This window comes from Rattus norvegicus, chromosome 7 (genome assembly GCF_021556685.1).
Source record: "Rattus norvegicus strain SHRSP/BbbUtx chromosome 7, alternate assembly SHRSP_T2T, whole genome shotgun sequence".
Classification (NCBI taxonomy): domain Eukaryota; kingdom Metazoa; phylum Chordata; class Mammalia; order Rodentia; family Muridae; genus Rattus; species Rattus norvegicus.
In genome coordinates, this window is record NC_141540.1 from 67419256 (window position 1) to 67426439 (window position 7184).

At 45.1% G+C, this 7184-nt stretch overlaps 1 pseudogene; it reads left to right on the top strand.

The window, feature by feature from the left end:
- Positions 1-418: 418 nt before the first annotated feature.
- LOC120093869 (sentrin-specific protease 2-like) lies at positions 419-1193 on the top strand (annotated as a pseudogene).
- The last annotated feature ends 5991 nt before the right edge of the window (positions 1194-7184 follow it).

Sequence of the window (7184 nt, forward strand, 5' to 3'; positions counted from 1 at the left end):
CCAAGAAGTGGTTCCATTCCACCAAAAGACCCCAGAGTTCACCAAAGGCCCCGAGGAACAGGCTGTGACTGAGACAAAGTCTGTGGATGGAGGTAATGGACCAAAGGGTCCCTACAGCAACATAGAGGAATATGTTCAGAAATACCCCAATGGAATGTACCCAAGCTTGTTGGGAAACTGTCAACCCTGGGGCTCTGTGAGCTCAGACTCTCAGAATGCTTTCCAGCACCCATTGGACTCCTCAAAGGACATCAAAGGCTGTGTGGATGCACAGATTCATGCTTCTCAAACACCTCAAATCTGTGAAAACAGAGTCAGCAATGGCATTCTCCCCAAACAAATGCCAATAGCTGACGCCAAAGAAAAGGCTCCTCAAGACCAAAAGCAGAGCACAGGGCTGGACCATGGCCCTCTGGTCACAGCGGACATGCAAAAGGAAATCAGTAGCGCACTTGGCCCAGGGCCACAAGACCAGGTCTTGAGCTGTGCCTTCAATATGACCATCACTCGAGCAGACATGCGCACCCTGAGTGACAGCGCGTGGCTCAATGACAACGTCATTAATTTTTACATGAATCTTCTCGTGGACAGAAATCAGACTCAAGGATACCCTGCCCTTTATGCATTTAACACCTTCTTTTACACCAAGCTAAAGAGTGGGGGCTACAGATCAGTCCGAAGATGGACCAAGGCAGTAAACCTCTTTGCAAAGGAACTGATTCTGGTGCCGGTTCACCTGGATGTGCACTGGAGCCTGGTGGTGACAGACCTAAGAGAGAAGAGTATTGTCTACCTGGATTCCATGGGACATAAGAGACCAGATGTCCTTGAGCTGATCTTCCACTATCTGCAGGATGAGAGCAAAGCCAGAAGGCATGTGGATCTGAACCCTTCGGAATGGAAGCAGTACAGCATGCCAACAGAGAAGATTCCTCAGCAGGGGAATGACAGGGACTGCGGTGTGTTTACCTGCAAATACGCAGATTACATCTCCAGAGGCTGCCCCATCACCTTCTCTCAGCAGCACATGCCCCTGTTTAGGAAGAGGATGGTGTGGGAAATCCTGCACCAGAGCCTACTGTAGCCCCACCCACCAGGCTGCTGAGGCTGCTGGGAAGGCTTTTGTGGATGGAGCCAAGGACTTCAGGCAGGGTGGTCAGTAGGGCCTTGAAACAGGTTCTGGAGTGTAAAGAGTGGGGGATGCCCCACACGCTTTCATGTAATGCTAACCTGGAACAAGGGAGAGCTGCACCGGAAGCAATCTAGGAGATAGATGTGCCTGGCACAAGTTAGAAACTGCTCGACACAGACACAGCGCATGCTCACAAGGATGCTGCGTTAAACACTGGATTTTTGATATTAGGTTAATGTTGGGATCTTCACTCATTTTTTTTTAAACTTTTTGGTTTTTTTTAAAAATAAGTTTTAAATAATCACTGTAGGTGTTTTCTACTGCTTCCTAGTCTTTAATATTCACTGTTTCACAGTGTTGTACTGTGGCCATGGGGCCCTTGAGACAGGCTCCATCAGAATCATTGAGAAAATTCGCATAGACATTTTAAGATATTTTATGCCTGGGACTAAGAAGGTCTGTTTTATTCTTGGAAGTTGAGTGAAGTGTCTGTTCTGCTAAGTGTGTCTTTTAAACCCGGGACTCTTTGAATATGTCCCACCCGTGTGAGTGCTTTGCAGAACTTCACATTCCAAAATTATTCAATTATAGGATCTTTTTAAAATGTTTTCTTTGTATCTAGGGTACTGAAATTAAATATTTCATTGTTCATGTGTTCTACTGCTTTGCTCCCGTTTCTAGGCAGACTTGATGATATTTTTTAGTGTATGTACTGTATAGTATGTATAATGCAAACTTACAACAATGTATTTTCTATATGAAATTTTGAATTTAATTTTTCTATTAATTGTAGATCTTGCATTTCTGTTCATGAAGTTTTTATTGAATAAAGTTTAGTATTGTTTGAACATATTTTGCTAGGTCTGTTTTTGCTGTCCCTTACATGTTGTAATGAGGTTGTCTGAGAGAATTGGAAAGCAGATACTTGGGCTGGGCGGGCGTGACCCATCAGGGGTGGGCATGTGGCTAGGGGAGGGGTGACTCATCAGGGGTGGGTGTGGGGGGTCGACTCATTAGTGTAAACTGTTCATACATTTCCATGTTAGTTATTGATTGTCTCTTCTTAGTGCCTAGTATGAAGACACAATACATTAGTGAGGATCTCTCCTCTATCCTGGATTGTAAGGGAACAGAGGACAAACTCAGTAGCACAGAACACTGCAGTGCCCTGTAGAGCTGCAGCAACGTATACCCTCCATGTAATGGGAGCATTGATGTCTGGACTGTCCATGCCTGGGCAAGCATACCTATGCATGTGCACACCCCTGTACATACAGAACAAGCTCACATCTTGCAATCAGAGCAAAAGCCACCAGTAGGAAAACTTAGCTATGTTTCCTTTGGAACAGGCATGGTCAGATGGCTGTTTCCTTTCTCCTCCACCTCTGAGCCCTATAGCATCATCACAAGCTCATATTTGTCTGCTCTCTTGCAATATGGACCACTGCAGTCAGATCATTTCAACAGAAAACCAGGCCATAGCTTAGGTGCATAGACATCTATCTGATCCTAGCCCTCTGGGATGGAGGTAAGAATGTTACTATGGTGGGAGCCGTCAAGGTTGTATATGAATACCTTGTCTCAAGAGTCTGACCATTCCACATCCACAGCCACCTTCCTCTTGGTATGGTTACCTAGCAGAATCTTCCCAGGCACATCTGAAACAGTTGCCTTGGAATTGGTTGCAACAGTATCTGCATTTGGGCTGAAAATGACCCAGCTTAACTTAGCTTTACTTTGTGTATTTGGTTTGCTGAATCTAATTAATTAAAGCATTTACAATATTTAGTGTCAAAGAAACAAGTACAGTGACCAGATGCCAGTTGATTCTTATTGACATGAAAACACTGTCCCATGTTTATAGGAACTTAGAAATTGTTGGATGTATTCTAAAGTCATGCTTGACCAGCCATGCAATTTTAAGTCATTTTCTAGATCAAATATCTCAGGGAAGATCACTTTTATACCATTACTCACAGAATCTTAAATAAAGAACAAATTTTGGTACATCCCCTAAATTCTGCAGTAGAAGTTTGTTATTGCCTCAAAAAATTTATTGTTTTAAAACCTTTCAAAATATAAGAATTAAAAAGTTAATCAATACACATTCATGACTTTTAAGCAAAATCAAAGACACACTTTAAATTTCCTAGTTTTATTTTATGGTAGACTCAGAGGAATTATTGGATTAATTTTTGTTTGAGTCATTTATGATCATTTTATTAAATATGAATTTTAGCATACAAAGAAATAGGCTTGGTAGATACATCATTAAACGTATAGGTTTAGATCTATTTTATTTCGTGAACAATTTGCAGGTGTGTATGTCCGTGCACCAGGTGCATGCTTAGTGTCTGTAGAAGTGAGCAGAAGTTCTCAGACCTTGGGGACTGGAGTCATATGGTTGTGAGGTTCCAGGTAGGTCTGGGTCTTGAACTTGGGTCTTCTGCAAGAGCAACAGTGCTGTGAAGTATGAAGTCATTTAGTGGGGCAGCAGGCAGTGAAAGGTTCTCTGATTCCTGGTCCAAACAGGTCAAATCCCTGGGGATCCTAAAAGGGACAGCAGGCGCATTCCCAGCCTCCCTTATCAGGACCTTACTAGCTGCAGCTCCCCACAAACCCCTGTAGAGAGGTTTGAGACAGACCAGTCACCTAGAGCAATACCCCAAGCCCCTCCTCCAGAGGTGAGGACGTGACCACAGGTTACATAGGCTCAAGACAATGCCCCAAGCCCCCCTCTACAGATAAACACGTCAGATAAAGACGTGACCATAGGTCATATAGGCTCAAGACAGATCATAGAGACAAGACCACGCCCCTAAATCTGTAGATGAGGTCTGACCCATGCAAAAAACTGTATTTAAGTGTCCTGTTCAGAATTAAAGGTGTGCCGGAATCATTCTGATCAGTCTGAGAGCTGTAACACAGGTGCTTGGGGAAGAGATCTGCTCTCCCGAAATCTCCCCCTTCCACCCCTTGCTGGCCAGTCAGTATCTTGCTGGCTCAGTCAGCGGTAGCAACCCAAGAGGCAGCCACAGTTAGGAGCTTGGGGCAGTGAAAGCTGTTCTCTCTCGCTGCCTGAGTTCTCTCCCCTTAGCGTACCACCCACACCCACAAGCCATAGCCCTACATCACCTCTTCTTTTACACTGTCCATGTGTTGCTCCACACCAACTGGGGAAGGGTCGAGCGGAGTCAAGTCTCATGGTCCTTGGAGTCTTCTGCTGGGGTGTCCATACCCTGATGCACAGCAATTAAGGATGAGGCAAAGTCGGAGCAGGTGGGTCAGCAGGATCCCCATCTGGCAATGACTTCTGGGCAGGAGGTCTCTGAAGATCAGTCGGACAGCTCTTTTTGAAAACAGCACTCTTAGACGACAGTCAACCAGACAGATTTTACTTTTTATTTAGGGTGAACAAGGACTACATAAACTTTGAAAAGTGGAAAGGGGGTTCTTCTTAAGGTGAAATTTCATTGGCCGAGGTTTAAGGTTCTGGTTTAAGGTCCTATTTGCATGGAGATACAATCCAGGATGTGGAACCTGTGATTTCTGCCAAGGATTGAGTGGCATTCCTCAGGTAGAGTATGGGGCAGGGACTCCCCAGTTAGCGGGAGGAAGAGGAAACCCTCTGGGAAGGGGAGTTGTCCATTTTGCCCTGGAAGTCTGGACACGGTAGACTTTGTCCATAAGTTGCAGGTTTCCCAACAAGCCATCTCTCCAGCTCTTCTTCTTCTTCCTCTTCCTCTTCCTCTTCCTCTTCCTCTTCCTCTTCCTCTTCCTCTTCTTCTTCTTCTTCTTCTTCTTCTTCTTCTCCTCCTCCTCCTCCTCCTCCTCCTTCTTCTTCTTCTTCTTCCTCCTCCTCCTCCTGCTCCTCCTCCTCCCCCTCCTCCTCCTCCTCTTACTCCTCCTGCTCCTCCTGCTCCTCCTTCTCCTCCTCCTCTTACTCCTCCTCCTGCTCCTCTTCCTCCTCCTGCTCCCCCTCCTCCTTCTCCTCCTCCTCTTCTTCTTCTCATTGTTCTTCTTCTTCTTCTTCTTCTTCTTCTTCTTCTTCTTCTTCTTCTTCTTCTTCTTCTTCTTCTTCTCCTTCTCTCCTCCTCCTCCTCCTCCTCCTCCTCCTCCTCCTCCTCCTCCTCCTCCTCCTCCTCCTCCTTCTTCTTAAGATTTACACTGGTTTAGTGTGTGCATACATGTGTGTGTGTGTGTGTGTGTGGAAGTGCGCACACCACATCCCATAGGTGGAGTGAGTGTAAAGAGCGTGGGTAGTCGTAGAGAAAGGCAGTGTGGGAGGGCACGTGGTCTGAGAGAATGTCTCTGGCTGTGGAGGCATGTGAAGCAGGGCAAGGGTAAGGCTGGAACATGGAGGGGCACAGAAGGGCAGGGTAGATTCTGCGCAAAGCTCTATGCCTAGAATCTGGCCAGGTCTCAGCTCTGGCATGACTCAGGACCACCATCCCAGGATCCCTGGATGCACACTGTGTCTTCTCAGGATCTTTAGCCAGCCCTGAATGGTCTTCAGTGCATGGCCTAAGCTCTGGTTTAAAAAAAAAAGGAACTTTGAGATTTTAATTCTAAGAGATTTTAAAGTAGATTAAAGCAAAACAAACAAACAACAAACAAACACCAAACCAAATCACAGATGAAACTGGTCTATTTTTCAAAAACAGCTTAATGAAAATGACCTGTTCCAACGGGCACTCCAAATTAATAATAAGAATACAACCGTGTGCCTGCAGTAAAACCCTTACATGACATTATTGTGGACACTGTGGTTACATATTGTTCTGCTGTACAAGTTGTCCTGCACACAGTGGGGTGTTTGTAACTGAATTCCTGTGCTCTGCCCAGTAGATGCAAGTGGGACTCTAGTTGCCTTAACCAACAATATTCTAGTCCTTTCCAAATGCCTTCTGAGGCTGTGCTGAGTGAGACTATTGAACTCACAACTGGACTTTAGAAACAGCACCCAAATTATCACATTGCATCTTCTGCTCTATGATTGGAAGATGCAATATTCTGTGAAAAGGTCAAATGTTTCAAGATGCTTTACCAACATAGGCTCTTCTCTCGGATAGGATTTTCAGAAGGCTTGAAGCTCGGATCTACTTTAAAACCTTCAAGACTGGCTCTACCTGAAAGCCTTGGGATGTTCTAAAGGGACAAGTGTAGAAAGGTGTCACCAGATGCTCTCTGGGGACATCTGTACAGTTGGCTTGGGCAAAGTCTAACTGCAGAGTGGTGACTGCGGAAATAATAGTGAGTGTCTGATTCAAACCTTTCAGGGAGGGAAATCATTTCCTCACTGTGTGTTTATTGTCACCATGTGAAGTGCTATCCTAGAGCAAGGAAGAAAGGGGACAAAAGTACCTGAGCTGGTGGAAAGGTGGGTCTTTCTGCTTCAAATAATGTGATCAGTGAAATCCCCCACAGGAATACTCAGCCTGTTTCAACTGATTTCAGATGCAGTCCAGTTGACAACCATGATTAGCCATCATAGCATGATTTTCTGTCAAGAAAGCCTAGATCAGACCAAGACAGACTGTGGGAGAAATACAGATGCTCACAGCTCATTGAGTGAGGAAGACTCAGAGGAGCAAGGGGTGCAATAGAGCTTAATTGCCATAACACACAGGATGTCCTAAGCTGAAGGTGGGTAGGAATGCACATATTAAAGAAACGCTGGGGAGGTGAGGACATCTGTGTTGTTAGATATGAGGAAAGAGACCTGTGTTGTATATGAGCCACAAGCTTAGCTGAATTGTGCCCCATATGTATGTATGGAGTCCAAGCTGATAATTGGTGACCTTAGTAAAGAAGATTTCTAAACACAGTGTTAAAAGTGTGGTTAGTCTCTCTCTCTCTCTCTCTCTCTCTCTCTCTCTCTCTCTCTCTCTCTCTGTGTGTGTGTGTGTGTGTGTGTGTGTGTGTGAAGGATGTTAAGTAATGACTGGCACAGCAAGATGTCCCCTGAAGTGGAAGTCTCTGGTCTTGTTATGTGGTACAGATTCATATGATGTTTTGCTGAGGCAGGACCCATGGGAGGACACGAAATGTT